This window comes from Equus quagga, unplaced genomic scaffold (assembly GCF_021613505.1).
Source record: "Equus quagga isolate Etosha38 unplaced genomic scaffold, UCLA_HA_Equagga_1.0 153_RagTag, whole genome shotgun sequence".
NCBI classification, from domain to species: Eukaryota; Metazoa; Chordata; class Mammalia; order Perissodactyla; family Equidae; genus Equus; species Equus quagga.
The window spans coordinates 7,911,857-7,930,541 of NW_025796915.1; positions in this window are offsets into that span (position 1 = coordinate 7,911,857).

Below are 18,685 nucleotides of genomic sequence, written 5' to 3' on the forward strand. Positions count from 1 at the left end.
CTTATTGTAAAATATCATAATGCCATACTATCTTAAAAATTAACAGCAATTCCTTACTATCATTAAATATCCAGTCAGGGGTCAAATCCCAACTGTGTCATAAATGATAGCACATTTTTCTGTTCGAATCAGGATCTAAATAAGTCTATAGATTGCATCTGCTTGCTATGTATCCTAAATTTATTTTAATTTAGAGATTCCTTGTCCCTCCTCTACTTTGTTCTTTCCTTTCTCTTATTGAAGAAACTACACCAGTTGTCCCGTGGAGTTCCTTACAGTCTGGATCTTGCTGATTGCATCCCCTTGATATGTTGTTTAGCACGTTCTTCTTAGCCCTATATTTTCTATAACTTGGTGGTTGGTAGTTAGACCTAGTGACTTGATCGGATTGAGGTTTGGATGTTTAGGTAAGAATAGTTCAGAGATAGCGCCGTGGTCTCCTATCAGGGGGCGTAGGGTGTCAAGTTGTCTCTGTCTCTTTTTGTCTCAGTCTCTCTTTTGCAACCATGATGATCATTGCCTACATCCATGATTTCCTTAGCAATTGCGTTATTCCTTCTTTATTTATTAATGAGAATACTTTCATAAAGAGAAGCTTCCTCTTATCAGCTATTTGGGTATCCTGAGACACAGTTTCCGTAGAAAAGGCAGGTCTACTCGTTCTTTCCTTTTGTTTCCTAGTTTGTTTTCAAAGTAGCGACTTGTTTCTCTAGCATCCTCCAGAAGTGAACATTGAAGATTTGGGGGTTTTTATTGTGTCGTCACAAACTCATGGATTTAAACGTGTTTCCCATGTCTTTGTTCATTCCTACTGATGGGAATACCATTTTCAATCTATCGTATTGTCAAAGATCAAAAAGTTTAGAAACATACAGTGTCGGTGAGGCTGTGTAAAATGGTTCAGCCTCTACGGACAGCAAGTTGGCAGTATGAAACAAATTATAAAAGGCACATTTCCTTTCGTCCAATCATTTTACTTTTAGGAATTTGTCCTACAGATACACTTACATGTGCACAAAGTGGTGTATGTACAAAGATATTATTTGCAACCTTGTTTATTTTAGCAAAAAATTAAAAAGAGATCGTTGTACACTCTTGTTCATAGCAGCATTTCACAATAGCCAAAGGGTGGAAGCAACTCAAGTGTTCGTGTATGGATGGATGGACAAACAAACTGTGGTATATACATACAATGCGATATCATTCAGTCTTAACAAGGAAGGAATTCTGTCACATGCTACAACATGCTGAACCTTGAGAACATTTGCTGAGTGAAGCAGCCAGTCATAAAAAGACAAATACTGTATAAAGTCAGTCAAACTCATAGACACAAAAAGTAGAATGGTGGTTACCAGAGGCTACAGAGAGGAAGAAACAGGGAGTTGGTGTTTAATGGGTATAGAGTTTTAGTTTTGCAAGATGAAAAAGTTCTGGAGATTGGTTACGTAACAATGTGAATATACTTAACACTGCTGAGCTGTACGCTTAAAATGATTAAGAAGGTAAATTTTATGTTATGTATATCTTACCACAATTAAAATTTTTTTAATGTTTTTTTCAACCATTTAAAAATTAAAAACGATTCTTAACTTGCAGGCCATACAAAAACAGGTGGTGGGCCCACGGGTTGTAGTTTCCTAACCCCTGAATTAGGGTAACTACATGCAAGATATTTGTAAAGTAACAACAACAACAAAAGATTGGAAACAACCTAAATTTCCATCAAAAGGCACAAAGTAATGAACTTTCCAACAAGGGAGCATTCGTTATTAAAAAGAGTGCGTTAACACTGCATTAGTGATATGAACAATCCCCACAATAGTGGGAGGGGAGCATGCTTACACACTGGGTCTTCCTCTCTTGCTGCTCTTGGGAATCTGGAGATGGCCGTGTCAAGGCCCTGGGGCTGTCTGGTGGACAATGAGAGATTACGTAGACCAGAAGTGGGGTTTACTGGAAGTCGCTTTTGTCAGATGAGAATGATGAAGGGAGACAGGAGAGTTCAGGGTGTCTTCAGGGGTGTGACTATTACCAGTGGACAAGGATGTAACCACAGGACCAGGAACAGAATTTGTCACCCAAAATATGCCTCTTTGGCCTAAGAATTATTTTAGGCTAATTATTTTTAAGAAACAGCAGACACAAGGAAAGCTCTGAAAACCTAGTTGAAGTTATCCAATTGTAAGGGAAATTTACATTTATAAGAGAAATCTCCAAGGCCACCCCATGGTCTAGTGGTTAAGTTCCACAGCCTCTGCTTTGGCAGCTGGGTTGGGTTCCCGGGTGTAGACCTACACCAGTGGTCTGCAGCCATGGTGTGGCAGTGACCCACGTACAAAATAGAGAAAGACTGCGCAGATGTTAGCTCAGGGTGACTCTTCCTCAGCAAAAAAAAAAAAACAAAGAGAGAGAAATCTTCATTTGTAAGGGTGCCTTCCTCTCTGAACCAGGAAGAAGACCACTAAATCTCTCTAGAAACTCTTATCAGTAGAGAAGGGAATGATTTAAATCTCCATAAGAACTTCACCCTCGTTTACCACGCTGCCCTCATCTCAACAACAGAATGTCAAGGCTCTTTTTCCTGGGCAACGAGCCAGCCAGGAGCATGCACAGAAGAGAAAATCCTGATCTGCCAATGGAAACTCATCCAGCCAGTGCTTCCGCATACCAGCCAGCCCTATGTGCTCCCTTAAACCTTACCCCATTCCCTGGACCAGGGAGGCAGATTTGGAAGCCTGGCTTCCTGTGGCGTTGCCAATCTATTGCGTAATAAACCTTCTTCCCCCAAAGACCGCAGTGTACACACTATTGGCTTCTGTGCCCATGGGTGGAGATAGCCCTTGCTCCGTAGCAATGACATCAAAGCTGAGCAAGGAGGGAAGGCAGGACATGGCAGGGAGTCAAGGACAGAGAAAAGGTGTAAGATCAATCAGTTGTAGGTCCCACTGGAATCAGAGGTATTAGACTTGGGGCGCTAGAGGGAGTGAGCCCACAAATAGAAGGAGTGGTCAGAACGTGGGATGCTTGAAATTGATATTATGGAAGGAGGACCGGCTAGTAATTTGAGGGCCCAGTATGAAATGAGGACAAGGCAGGTGGTGGGGGGGGGGGGGGCGGGGGGGGTGCAGGCGGGTGGCAGGCAGTGGTTAAGTTCCCACATTCCACTTCTCGGTGGCCTGGGGTTCACTGGTTCGGATCCCAGGTGCGGACATGGCACCGCTTGTCAAGCCATGCCGTGGCAGGCGTCCCACATATAAAGTAGAGGAAGATAGGCATGACGTTAGCTCAGGGCTAGTCTTCCTCAAAAAAAAAAATGAGGACAAGGGGCCACTTGTTCAAAAGCAGGAAAAAGTTTTTCCTTTCTTCCAGAGATCTCTCTCTTGACTTGTCACGGTGCTATTTGCTTGCTACTTAATATCTAAGTAAAGAAAAATTAAAGTTTTTAATTATCAGCATGAATTTTACCATTCATCTTTATATTGTGCAATCCCAGTTTTAAATGCAAATATCATAGTATTTAACTTGCACGTGGAATCACCAAATTCACACAATCTGTGTGTTACAGCCTGTCCCCCGGTGGCACCTTGAGCTGTCCGGTGGAGACAAACACAAAAAGTCTGAGGAAGGTTGGAAGAAGGAAGAGAAGATGTCCCACGCCCTGTCCCCAAGCTCGGTGCCAGACTAGGGCGCGCACCCACGGGGCTGGCGCAGCCCCTCCACAGCGGCACCCGGGCGTGGAGCCCTTTCCACGCGGAGCTGGCCAGTGGGGTCAGGCCTGCACGCCGCTGGGTTCCGGCGCCCGCCGGCCGCTGACCGCCGGGCCGCGCCCTGCCTGGGCCGTCTGGAGGAGGCAAGCCAGACATCTCTCCTTCCCAAGGGCCCGCCGCCCAAATCAGGGCAGACGGGCAACCCCCAATGGTTCTGCGACCTTGGCGTCTGTCGCGCTCCGCACCTGGATCAGGGTAATCGAGAGACCCTGAGCTGCCAGCTGGGGCAAGGGATGGCCACCGCCACACCCCGCCCTGATCCGCCCCACGACTGCGCCCTCGACCCTGTCCGGGAAGGAAGGTGGTGGCAGTTGCGGGGCCGGAGCCAGGGAAGAGGTGGGCCAGCGCTGGGGACCTCAGGTGGCACCGGAGCCGTCCCCGAAGGCGGCAGGCGGCACGCCTTCAAGCTCCTGGCGCATGCTTTGTTGTCCTATGAGACGTCACTTCCAAGCTCAAATTCAAAGATAAAATTAAGAATTTCAAGGCAATGACAGCAGAGCATTAAACCAAATGCGAGACTGTTCTGAACATGGGGCCCTGTGCCTCTACGCGGGGCGCACACTCACGTGGAACCCCGGCGCTGGTGACCTAGAGCAGGGCTGACCCGCAGAAATATAATATGAGCCCCACCTGCCAGCTACCAGGATGGAACTTCAGATTTTCTGGTAGCCACATAAAAAAGGTAAAAAGAAATAGGTGAAGTTAATTTTAATAATATATTTTATTTAACCTAAATCTAAAATATTATCATTTTGTGAAAGATGACATGAGTGGAGCCATATTAAAATAGAGGCAGAGCAGCCATTTCAGAGGATTGCCTTGCACAGCTTTTCTTTATCTTCCAGACTGGACCAAACCGCCAACATTCCAAGTCAGTAAGGACAAGAATATCCTGTTTGTAAGGGCTGATGAAACTGGACTTTGCTGATGACGAAATCACTAACCAATCAATGACGTACAAGTCTAGATTTTTGCCTCATGACCGAATCTCGAGCCAATCCGTGGGGTGCAAACCCAGCCTCACCTCCTCCAGCACCAATGAACTCTTCCTCAGTACAACTTACCTCGTCTTCCTCCCTTTTTCCCTTAAAAACCCTGAGCCCCTCTCCTGTAATCAGAGTATATTTGTTTCTACTTGAATCTCTCTCCTGAATTGCAATTCTCGAGATTCCAAATAAACTTTTTGCTTCTCTTGCAGTTTATGCCTCTTATTTGCTGACAATTTCACCATGTAATCAATATTAACAATTATTAAAGACATTTTACTTTTTTTTTCATACGAAAACTTCAAAATCTATGTGTATTTTTCACTTAGGGCATATCTCATTCCAATTCAACTGCGGCCCGTGGCTAGTGGCTAATGTCGGGAACAGGCCAGGTCTAGAGAATGAAAACAGAAGTGGGCTGCTGGAGAACTGTTTGTGCTGTTGCCACTTGGTGGCTTAACATTGGCTGCTAAAAGCAGAAATACCTACCAACATTTGTCAGTCAATTCACATGAACGAGAAATTTGGCACCAGAATTTCTGGGAGTGATTTAGATGACTATTATGTTGCTATTTTAACATTGACTGTTACTAAATTTAAATCATTTCTTTATGTAACAGTCTCATGCAGACGTTCTTAAATATCTAATACTAGCACTGAAAAACAGCTGCAAACCAAACAACACAGGAGGGGAAGTTAGATGCGTCACTTCCCACGATGGAGGCCGAGGACCAGCCTCATGCTTCCTGTTGTTAATTTAGGAATGAACACCTTGGGAAATATTGGAAAATTCTGAGAAATAAAAATCAACATTTAAGCAGATACACTTTTAAGTTTGCAAAAATGGTTATAGAACCAGGCAAAAAGAAAGGAAAATACAAAACCTAGCCACATGGCTTCAAGATCCACGCCAGAGTAACACGCACCTGAGCTGCCCTGGGCGTGCACGTGAACCCTTTGAGAACACAAAGCCCTGTTTTATACGTGTTCCAATGGGGAAACGGAACGCCACTAAAACGCTGCCAGGAGGCACATTTCTATTTTCCCTAGCCTTTCCCTTTCAGGAGTTACGTTACTGACGGACTGGCCTGCCACATAGTGGTGAAAGGGGGAAACTACAGGCCACCTTAAAAAACTAACGCGGAGTATTTGATGCGCCAAAAGAATAAATGCAACATAAAATCAACGCCTAGAAACCCACCATCCAGCTTACAAACTAGAACATGACCTATTGAAGCATCCACCTCCATGCCTCTTTCCTGTCTTATCCTGCCTTCCCTCGAGAGGTAATACTAGCTTGAATTTTAGATTGACCACTCTCTGAAAATACATAGTTTTATCACATGTGTATGCATCTCTGAACAAAATATTGTTCAGTTTACTTGTTTGAGCCTTATAAAAGTGGTACCATGACTTTATGTAGTTTTCTGCCACTCTCCTTTCTCATACATCACATTCGACCAGGTGACACGTGTAGCTGTAGTTCCGTCGCTGCATGAGTATATAGCCATTTGTTTATCCAGTCTCCTGTCAATGGACATTGGGTAGCCTCCAGTTTTTTGTTATTTTAACAATACTGCAGTGAACATTCTTATGCATGTGCAAGAACTTCTCTGTAATATATCTAGTTCAATTTTACAAAATATTGCCAAAGTGTCTTTTAAAGTTGTACCAATTTACATTCCACCTGTGGTATATAAAAGATCCATGATCCTCATCTCTGCCAGCACTTGGTGCGCTAAATTTCTTAATTTTTGCCAAACGGTATCTTATTTTGTGGCATTGGTTTATATTTACCTGATTGTTAATGAGGTTGAGCATATTTTTATTTTTGTTGGCAACTGTTTCCTTTTTTGTAAAGTGCCTATTAATGTCTTTTGCCCGTTTTTCTACCAGTTCGTCTTTTTCTTAGTTTAAGATTAAGATCCTAATCTAGATCTTAATTTTCTATCGGTTAGGTATGTCACAAATACCTTTTTCCAGTTTTTATATTTAGCAACCTTGCTGGACCCTACTTAATTCTAATAATTTGCCTGTAGATTCTTTTGGGGATTTCTATGTATACAATTATATTAGCTGCAAATAATGACAGTATTGTTTCCTCCTTTCTCCTATCTGTTTTATCTTGCCTCATTGAGCGGAAGGGTGACAGCAGACACCTTTGTCTTGTTCTGCTCTTAAAGGAACAGTGCCTTCAATGATTCACCATTAAGAATGATGGCTACTGGAGGCTTTTAAAAAAGGATTACCTTTTAATGTTAGGTAGTTTCGTTTTATTCCTGCTTTACTAAGAGCTGTTATCGTGACTTTCCCTGAATGCCTTCACTACATCTAGTGAGATAATCACGTGACTTCTCGTTTAGCCCATCACTGTGATGAATCAGTCACAGGCTTTTATGTTGTCGTCCTAATACTCTTGGGGTAAATCCAGCTTAGTCATGAGGAATTGTCTTTATTATACACTACTGGATTTGATTTGCTAGTATTTTGTTTATAATATTTCCATCTACGTCCATGAGGGATTCTGGTCTGCTATCTTCTTTCTCATACAGTCCTTGACTGACTCTGTTTCAAGGTTATACTAGCCTCATGTGATGAGCTGGGGACTACAGCCTCTTGAAATTCTTTGTAAGCATTTGTATAAAATCAGAATACTGTAATTTGTTCTATGAAAATTTGCCAGGAATTGCCTGAAAACCAGTTCGACTTGATTTTTTTAAAGCTACTGATTCAGTCTCTTTAATACTATTGGACACTCAGGCTTGATACAGCTTTGAGAAGTTATAGTTTCCTAGAAATGTTGCCCTTTCTAATAAGTTTTCGAATTCATTGGTGTAATGTTATTCGTGGTGTGTTCATCTTGTCTTTTTAATCTCTGCTGTATTTGCAGCTTTCTTCTGCTCTTCATTCGTATTACTGCTTATTTGTGCACACTACCACCCTCTTTTTTTCCCGAATCTTTCCAAAGATTTGTTTGTTTTGTCCGGCCTTGGTTTGTTGGTCATCTCTATTGTATGGTTGTTTTCCATTTCATTAATTTTTCTCTTATCTTTATTATCTTTTTCCTTATATTTTCTTCGGTTTTATTCTATCTTTTCATTCCCTCTCAGGGTAAAAGCTCATTCATTCCTTTTCAGGCTTTTTTCTTTTCTAACATAAGCATCTAAAGCTGTAAATTTCCCTGTAATTACCATCTTTGGTGCATCCACCAGTTTTGATGTGTAGAATTTTTATCACATATCATATAGTTGTTTCTATACAACTTTCAATTTCTCTTATGATTTCATACTTGACTCATAAATTATTTAGAAGTGCACTTTCTAATTTCTAAATCTCAGAGGATGTGTCATTTATCTTCCTGTTACAGACTTCTAATATAATTGCATAAGTTAGATCTATGATCATCCGTCATAAAATGTGGTTTATGGGAATCAGATTCTTTGAAATTTGTTGAAACTGATTTGATATGGTCAATTTTTGGAAATAGTCCACGTGCACTTAAAAAGAATGTCTAGTCCTTGATTGTTGGATCCAGAGTAATTTGTAAATATCCACTAAATCAAGCTGGTTAGTTGTGTTAATTTTCTTGACCCATCAATAATTGAGAGCATCGTATTGAAATCTCCCACTGTGTTAGTGGATTAGTCAATTTCTCTCCATAGTTCTATAAATTTTTATTTTATGCATTTGGATGCTATTTTGGTAGGTACTCACAACTTGAGAACTATTTCATCTTTCTGATAAATTAAACCCCTTAACAATAAAAGGTCCTTATAATACTTTTTACCTTATAGTCTATTTTGTCTAAGATCAATATAATTATACCAACTTTCTTTTAATTAGTATTTGCCTTTTTTCATCATTTTACTTTCATCCTTTCTGTGTCCCTTTATTTTAGGGGTGTCTAGTCTGTCTTTTAATTGATTGTTTAGCCTATTTACACTTATTGTGAATACTGATACTTTTTAGATTTCTACCATGTTTTTCCTTTCTATTTTTCCTCCCTTTCTAAACTTCTTTTTCTCCCTTTTTTTTTTTCCTAAATTGAGTTTTTGTTTTTATTCTATTTTATCCTCTACTGGTGTGGAAGTTATACTTTCTCTGCTTTTAGTGATTGACCTTGAAATTTTTTTTTCTTCTTCTTCTTCTTCTTCTCCCCAAAGCCCCCGGGTACATAGTTGTATATTCTAGCTGTGAGCGCCTCTGGTTGTGCTATGTGGGACGCCACCTCAGCAAGGCTTGATGAGAGGTGCCATGTCCGTGCCTGCGATCCAAACCAGTGAAACCCCAGGCCACTGAAGCAGAGCATGCAAACTTAACCACCCAGCCATGGGGCGGGCCCTGCTCTTCACATTTTGCCAGGCACATTTAACGAGGTCTAAGGTGAGTCAGTACCCGAACTTTCCAACTCCTCTCACTAGCCTCATCTCTTCTTCCCCCACCTATAAATTATTATTGTCCAGGATTTGTTCCTGTCCTTTTTTAACCCCACAAATTGTATACCATCATCATGTTTTATTACTAGTTTTTGGCAGACAATGTTTGTTTGGAATTATCTTCATATTTACTGATTCCTTTGCTCACCATTTCTTCTTGCATTTCAGACTTTCCTTCTGGGATTATTTTCCTTCTTCCTGAAGTACCTGTTCTAGAAGTTGGTTTAGTGAAGATCTGTTAGTGATAAAAATCTCTCAATTTTCTCCAAAAATGTCCCTATTTCACCTTCACATTACTTTTTTACACTCATTCTTGAAAGCTGGTTTTGCTGGATACACAATTCTAGGTTAACACTTATTTTCTCCTAGTACCTTGAAGATATTTTCCTGTCTTCTAAATTCATTGTTACTGTCACCATCCAATTGTTTTTGGTAGCCAATCTTTCTTTTCTCTCTAGCTGCTTTTAAGATTTTTTCCTTAAGTGCTCTTTGGTTTCTCTGCAATATGTCCTGGTGTGGGTTTCTTTCTTTTTTAACCTGCTTTGATGTATTCTGTGTTTCTTCTACCCATGGGTTCATGCCTTTCATCAGATCTGAAAATTGTTAACCATTAGCTTTTCAAATATTGCTCCTCCTTTACTCTCTGTTCTCTCCTTCTGGGATTCTGGCTAAATATTTTTTTTCTATTCCATCCTTCTTTTTCTTAAGGCCCATTCATATTTTTCATCTCCTTAACTCCCTGTCCTGTGTTCCGGGTGATTTTCTCAGATCTATCTTTCAGTTTACTAATTCACTATGCAGCTGTGTTTAATCTGTTGATCTGCTCACTGAGTTTTTAATCTCAATAATTAAATTGTTCAATTCTATTTGCTTTTTTTCAGATGTGTCCGGTCATTTGCAATAGTCTCTTTGTCTTGCTTATTTTTTAAAATAACAGCTTTATTGAGATGTAATTCATAAATAATGATTCACCCTTTGAAAGTGTACAATTCATTGATTTTTAGTATATTCACAGAAATTGTGAAACCATTACCACTATCTAATTCTAGAACATTTTTATCACTCCAAAAAGAAACCCTGTCCCCATGAGCAGTCACTACCAATTTCCCTCCACCCCTCTCCTCCAGAAACCACTAACCTATTTTCTGTCTCTACAGATTTGCCTACTCTGGATATTTCATTTAAATGGAATCATACAATATATGGCCTTTTGAAACTGGCTTCTTTCATTTAGCATAACGTTTTCAAGGTTCATTCATGCTGCAGCATGCATCGGTCCTTTGTTCCTTCTTATATTGCATTGTATGGATCCACCACATTTTGTTTATCTATTTACCAGTTGATGGACATTTGGTTGTTACTCCTCTCTGGCTGTTCTGAGCGTTCATGCGCGGGTTCTGTGGGATGCACATTTTCATTTCTCTTGGTTCCATACCTATATACCTAGGTCCTGCAGTGACTCTATGTTTAACAGCTTGAGGAACTGCCAGACTATTTTCCAAAGGGGATGCACCATTTTACAATCCCATAGCAATGTATAAGGGTTCCAATTTCTCCATATCCTCCCAAACATTTGTTATTGCTTGTCTTTTTGACCCCTTTCTTATTCCTATGATCCCATTTTTTTATTTCTTTAAACATTTCCTATCTAGCTATCCTGTATCTTCTATCTGATAATTACAATAACTAAAAAACATAGGGATCTAAGTGTGTTATTTTTGTCTTCTGTTCATGATGGCTTATGCCCTTCTGTATTTGATGATACATTTCTGTGAAAATATACGGTAGGGTTTCTGTCTTGTTCATTGCTATATCCCCTTCATCTAGAACAATGACTGATATGTAACAGGCGCTCAACAAATCTTTGTTGAATGAATAAATGCATCCTGAGGACCTAAGCAGGAGAGGAAACCCCAGGGAGGATACGCATTTGCTCCTGCTGGGTGCCAAGATGCCTCCAGACCTCAGGCCATCTTAGCCTCTATCGGTCAGCGTCTCCTTGGGAAAGCAGAAGCCATACGCTCTACACATTCTGAGTGCATCCACCCGGGCCCAATCAACAGATGGAAACCATGCAGTGATTTAAACAGGGGACGTTTAATAGAAAGAATGATTAAACTATGATAAAAGAGTAACCAAAATATGTTAAAAGAACTGTAGGACTGAGAGAAAGTACTCAAGGAGACAGACTTTAAAGGGGGGCTCCCTCCCAAAAGCTGGGGTTCAGACCTCACTAGAGAAGATGTGGCTGCAGCCCACTGGATGGCAGAGAAGTTTGCAAGGTGGCCTGGGCCAGAGGCTGTCCTCAGTCTCTGGAAAGGCAAGCAGCAACCTTCTAGAGCACAGGTGAGCTGTGCCCACAGGGGAGGTGGGCAGGCGTGCAGGTGCACAGAGAGAGTCTGGGCCCTACTGCAGGAGGGAGGCCTGGAACACCACTGCCCACGTTAGAAGGCCACAGGGAGGTGATCACCAGGCCAAGCAGGGGCTGGGAGGTCACTGAGAGATGTGCGTTCTGGGTGTGCGGCTGGGACAGAGCGCCACCAGAATTCCTCCCCATACCACACTCCAAAGTTACACACCAGAACCAGCAAGAGAATCCCTTCCTCCCTGTGTCTTTCCAGTGCCTTCTACTGACAAAGCTTAACATCATGCTTGTAGTAAGGAGGTATGTTTAAAGGAACCTTGCCCATATCACAAAACAGGTATTGAAAGTGAATTTTGAGAAAGAGGCAATAAATTGATAACTGGCACACCAAGTGTCTAAGTTTCGGATACAGGGAAATCGAGGTTTACACAACCATTGGGAGCAAAGGCAAGGGAGCCTTCAGCTGCGACTTCAGTCTGTGGCACTCCCCTGTGGGTGAACGGCTCTCCAGGCTTGCCGAGGCCACTCTAATCTCAAGAGCCTCCAGGAAGTTCCCACCCACCCTCCAGCACCATAGCAGCTGATTCTCAAGAAGCACACCCAGAAGCTACTGTGAACCCATGTCTGCCCACGAGTTGGCCTGCAAGAAGAAACCTAAGAAATGAGTGATTCAAACTTGTGGCTGCGTCACAGAGGCCTTTGAAGATCCGATGAAAGCTAGGAATTCCAGGAAAAATACATATCCTCAAAACATGTTGCATACAATTTCAGGTAGTTCAAAGGCCCCTGAAACCCGTCTGTGGACCCTGTCCATGGAGAGTAAGAACTTGATCAAAGAGAAATAAGGTCACATCCAAAATCGCAGTCCAACTTTCATAAACAGGCCAAAGCCATTGGAATTTTTCTCCAAATGCTTTTCTGAACATAAGTAAAAGCATTTCTAATTAAACATCCACTGTTTACCATTTCCAGCACATTCATTTTAAATTATATTAAAGACACAGTAGGGTCAGCCCCGTGGCTGAGTGGTTAAGTTTGTGTACTCTGCTTCAGCGGCCCCGGGTTTCGCAGGTTCTGATCCTGGGCATGGACATGGCACACTCATCGAGCCATGCTGAGGCGGTGTCCCACATAGCACAACCAGAGGCACTCACAACTAGAACCTACAACTATGTACTGGGGGGCTTTGGGGAGAAGAATAGAAAAAAAAGAAAAAAGAAGAAGATTGGCAACAGCTCAGGTACCAATCTTTAAAAGAAAAAAAAGACATAGTAAAGTTTTTTGTGTTGCATAAGAAAATTTGCAGTGGAATAGGGCCCCTTGTGTAATTAACGTTTACAATGCCTTCATGCCTGTTTCACAAAGACTGAGGATAGTTTTACTAAGTTATTATAAGGGTTTCTTCGTAATAACTTTTCTTATATGAGATTTTCATCACTTAATTTATGTCAAGGCCTTAATCAGGAACAAACTCTCAATTCAAACAACGTTCTTATGGGGAAAACAGTTTTACGCAATGGTCAGTTTTTTCAACTGTTTTCAGGAACGCCCTGGTGAAAAACTGGATTGTCCTGTTTCATGTGTGTTAGTCTTGGCCTTGTGCGTTCCCCAGGGAAGAAGGGCACAGCAGGAACACCTGGGGGTCCATTCTGGCTTCTGCTGGGCAGCTTTGGGCCAGTTAGCTCACGTCTCCAAGCGTCCATTTAATCATCTATCAAGGAGTAATGACAATACCACTGAGTGGTCGGGCAAGGACAGCAAGGTTGCAAGAAATATTGGTTCCATGGTGCAGCTCGACACATGCTTACTGACTGAGTAACTGAGAACTGTTTCTAGTTAATTGTCTAGCTAGCAAAAGAGATCCGGCTTTGTCTGCTGGGTCCATTTAGAGCTCTGACTTGCCCATTGTTCAACGGGGGATCCTGTAGCCAAACAAATGAATAGTTAATTTAAAGTCAGGCAACTAGGGCTTTTGCTTTGTGTGGAAACGTAATTCCCAGACAATCCATACATTATGCATAGCCTGCCTTGACCTGCTTCTGCACTTGGCACTCAGGTCAGGGCCCAGCACAGGAAGATCATGGAAGGGCAGGGGAGGGTGAGAGACGGGGTCGGAGTGAACGACCCAGTTTAGAGCGTCCCTCTCAGATTGCAGGGATAAGGAACCTCTGGGGCACAAGAGTTGAACACGCGAATTGATCCATCATCAGGGTGATGATGCTGTGGTTACCTCTGCTATAGTCTAGAAGGTAATCTTTCCTGACCCTGCCACGAGGAGAGCTCCTGAAGCTTTTAAGATCAAAGATCACTTGATGGGGCCGGCCCCACGGCCGAGTGGTTAAGTTCACGCGCTCTGCTTCAGTGGCTCAGGGTTTCATTGGTTTGGATCCTGGGCGCGGACATGGCCCTGCTCATCAGGCCATGCTGAGGCAGCGTCCCACATGCCACAAGTAGAAGGACCTACAACTAGAATATACAACTACGTACTGGGGGGCTTCAGGGAGAAGAAGGGGAAAAAGCAAAAGTCCCTTGAAATGGTTCAGCTACTTTGGAAAACAGTTTTCAGTTTCTTATAAAGTTAAATGTACACTTGCCATATCACCCAGCAATCCCGTCTGCCTAAGAGAAATGAAACATTCGTCCACACACAGACTCATACATGAGTGTCCCCAGCAGCTTTATCAGAATAGCCCCAAACTGGAAACCACTCCAGCATCCTTCAGCTGGTGCACAGATTAACAAGCTGTGGTACACCTGACAACAGAACTTGACTCACTAATAAGAAGAACTGAGCTCTCGATATAGACAACAACATGAATGAATCTGAAAAGCATCATCCTCAGTGGAAGAATCCAGACAGAAAAAGCTAGATGATGTGTATGTATGTGAAATGAAAGAAAAGGTGAAATACAACGACTTAAATAAGATCATTGTTGTGAGAGGTTGGGGTGGCAGAAGGGAGCGACCGCAAAGGGGCACGGGGAACCTTCTAGGTGATGGAAGCATTCCGTATCATAACTGGGGTGGTGGTTACATCAGGATACACATTTGTCAAAACTCATTGAATTGTACTTAAAATTAAAGAACTTCATCGTGTGTAAATTATACCTCAGTAAAGCTGATTTTTTAGAAAATTGTGTGACTTGAAGCTATCATGTTTATCTCTCAATAAAACCCGAGACTAGCTAAGTTCACTTACGTCTGATCTTAGACTCATTTTTCAGGCAGGTCGGTGGGCCTCAAAAGAGTTCCTAAGGATCTGCTTCTGAGCCCAGGCGGAAAAGGCCAACGCGGCTCGAAACCCACAGTTTACGTGGTGCTTTCTGCTACAAGAGTCCATAGGTTCAAAGCTCAGAAAGGAATTCAGGGTGACTCCTACCATGTGGAGCAGGATCCGGACCACCTGGTGGGGTCTGAGGGGACCCAGGAAGTTTTCCTTCAGATGACCCACACTGGAGCTGAACTTCCAGTCTCAGCACCTCCTCTTGATTAAGCACTGCCTTCCGAGAGCTTCCCACTTGGGAAACACATTTCCTGCCACCAGGACAATGATCACGAGTTCTCAAGCTTCTACCATCTTCTCTGAGCCCCCCATAACCTTGGAAGGGGGCTATTTTATCCCCATTTTACAGGTAAAGAAACCAAGACTCAGAGAGCTGCAGTGGCTTTTCTAGGATCACACAGCCCTGAATCAACCTAGATGGGGTCAGATCCTATCTACAGCTTCCTCTTCAAAGCCCTCGCTCTCCCCACGAGCCTGGGCCAGCCACCAAGCCGGGGCTCTGGGCAGCACGGCCGTCCACTCGGCAAACAGCTCTCCTACTCTGAAAGGATTAGACCTATGAAGACGCCCCCAGGAGAAGCTAAGGTTTTCTGAAGACCTATTCCCTCTGGGTCCCTGTAACACTTGAACAGATAATTAAATTTCAAAGTCCAACAACCCAGAGTTCAGGGTTGACAATTCTTGAATAGTTTTCAAAGCAGATATTACTCGTTGTTCACTACGGCCGTGAAAACCTCCCTCACGTCTGCAGGGCCCGCCTGCCCAGGCAGTTTGTGCGGTGGTTCCTGAAGAGCGCAGGCCCCAGAGGCAGCTGCCCTGGGGCACTATGACTACACCACGGACAGGCTGTGTGGTCTTGGCTGGGTGACTCCACCTCCCTGTGCTTGAGTTTCCTCATCTGTGAGCAAGGCAAAACTTCTTCTTACCCCTTAGGGAGGGTCTCATGAAGACTAAATGAGCTCATACACAGAGCACTGAGAGCAGCGCCAGCACACAGCCATGGTGCAGTAAACCCAACTGATCAGAGTGAGAGAAAAGGACCCTGAATTCCTCGCTCGGCTTTGAACCTACGCACTCTCCAAGCAGAAAGCACCACGTAAGCTCTGGGTTTAGAGCCCGCATCAGTCTTTTCCATCCGGGCTCAGAAGCAGGTCCAGAGGAATTCTTTTGAGGCCCATCAACCTGCCTGAAAAAATGAGTCTAAAATCAAACTTAAGTAAACTTGCTAGTGTTCCCTTAAGTGCTAGGGATGTGACATTAGGACAGTGGCAGGCCCTGGGACCCTCTCAGCTCTCAGCAGCAGATGGGAGGGGAGGGGCTAGCTGAGAACAATTCAGCTCTGGCCGCCCTGGGCCAGGCGGGCTTCTCGACAAGGTCTGAGTTAACACCCTCATGTAGAAGAGAGCGGTCTCTTCCGTGAAGGAGTGGCGGAGGAGCACAGAATCTCCTGTCTCAGGGCTTTTGTTCGAGTGTGCAAGCCCAAGGTAGTGAACTGCCCCTTCTCCTCCTCTTGCCTGTCTGGTCAGAGAGGGAGCAGCCAGGACTGTGGCCGGCCCCAGGCTTCACTGATGGCCCAGGGTGAGCACCGGCCTCAAGCCAGGCCAACCCGAATCCCTCTGCGGGAACCAGAAGTGGGCCCAGCAGAGTCCAGGCTCACTCTGCTTCTCTCTTGGAAGAGAGGTGGACTTAGAAGCTGCTGGCTGAGGCCCTTAGCTGCCATGCTCTCTAGGATGCAGGGAAAGCCAGTCTTGAGGGAGACAGAAGGACGGAAGAGAAATAGAGTTAAGAGAGGCATTTTTCTGGGTTCTCTAAGTCCAGACCCTGGTTCTCATCTGTTCCCCAAGGCCCAGTTACATCCTTTTGCTTGGATTCCTTAAGACGCCCCTGTATCCTTATAATATAAAATCCCTTTTTGTCATCAACCTGTCCCCAGTTGTTTCCAATAGTCACAACCACAAGAATATTAATGAAAGCAATTTGAGGCCAACACCTTCTGTCTCTTTCCCGACAGTGTGACTTCTGGTCACCTCCCAGCTTCCTAAAGGACAACATCAGCCTGGAGAAGGGTGTCTGACAGGTGACACCCGCTGCCAGGGAAAGCTGGCCCCCATCTCCTTCTGCAGCTCCTCTCTCTTTCCCCAGGCCTGTCTCCCACTCTTCCCTGGGGTCTGTCCTCATGCAGCCTTCTAACCAGAAGCAATCCCTGTTTCTCACATGCAGAGGTCCCGAAGTCAGGCCTTTCCTGCCTGCCTTCCTCGAGCATACCTGCCCAGTCCAGGTCCATTTCCTCTTTGTCTGCCCTCTTGAGTCCCAGCTTCTGAGCTGGCTGTGTGTCATGCCTCCTAGGTGGTGGTCACAGTCTAACAGCGGCCTTCAGAGCCTTCCAGGGGCAGACCAGTGTGGGAAGATGTTTTGGGAAAAGAAAATTCTTCAAAAGTTCTTACGCTGACTTGATAGAAAGATTAGGATCAGTCTCGTGGATTAGGAGGGAGACTGGATGCTGGTCCTGGTTTTGTAACTAACTCACTCTGTGACTTCAGCTTCAGTTTCTTCAGCTGCAGAATGACAGAATTGGTTGAGATCAAAGGCTTTCCAGGGAGCCTTGTGGCGGGGCCTCGCTTATCGCCTTGGAAAGCATAGGGGAAAAAGAGACGGCACCCAGGGCCCTGTTTCTCTTCACTCAGAGAAGCCCCATCCGCATCTGTTTTATACACTGAGCATTCTTCTGAGATGTTGTCTTAGCCTGGGTTCCCTAAGGAACAGAACTTGAGGCAGAAGCGTATGTGCCAACACTTTATGGGGGAGTACAACGCCAGGAAGCGGAAGTGAGGGAAAAGGGGTCGAGACAGAGAGAGGGAGAGCACACAAGAGAGCTTTGCTGAGCTGGCCACCATGAGCATCAAGCGATGCTAGATCTTGTGGGACCTTCCTTAAAGAGGCTGTATGAAGTTTAGGACAGTCCACCCAGAAAGAGGAAGAAAGAATGCATCTGCCAGGCCCTGTCTCTTGTTGGTCAAACGTTGACCCCATGGAGTGTCTGATCCTCCTGCACTTCTGAGGCCATAAGTTTGGGGGGATGCACTTGGCTTGTGTTGGAACGACAGAAGTAGAAAGCCCTGGAAGACAGGTGTAGCTGAGAAGATCTTAGTAGGTGCATTAAAAAGTATTAATACAGCTCTAAGTCAAAAGAGTGAGGTCTGCTAAAAGGAAACTTGAAACCACCGGGCTGGACAGTCCCCAAGGACCTTCCAGCTGACAAGTTCCTGATGCTGCTCACTGAAATTGCAGCTCAGAAAGCGGAGGCCATTTGCCCTTCTCGTGCGTGGGAACCATGTCCCAGGACAGTTGCAAGAAGATCCCCAGAAAGGGGTGCCCCTCAGTGCCCATGAGTTGGTGCCAACTTTGCCCTACCCCCCACCCCACATACCCCCAAATGTCCATGCAATTTGAAAACTAACGAAGAAGAGTCCTGATGGGACAGGAAAGAGAGGGACTGATAATCCCACCAGGCTGGGGGAGTTTTCATCATGTTCATTCAGGAAGGCCTGGCCCCACTGCCAGCCTGGGCTCCCCTCCACTCAGGGGGCAGCTACCAGCTCCAGACACGAGGCAGATTTGTTGGTATTTAAGGGATTGAAGGATTAAATGGGTCCCTCCACACAGCCTCATCCTCTAATGGCTGGAAGCCCATCCCTGGCTGTTGTTAAATCCATGATTACACCGTGGGCACTCACGCCCCTTCCTTGGGAGCCCAGCAGGCTTGCAAAGCCAGCAAGGAATGAGAGATTGGGGTCAGAGCAGGCAGCCTCAATGCTTCTTTCTGGTGTACACATAGATCAATCTGTAGA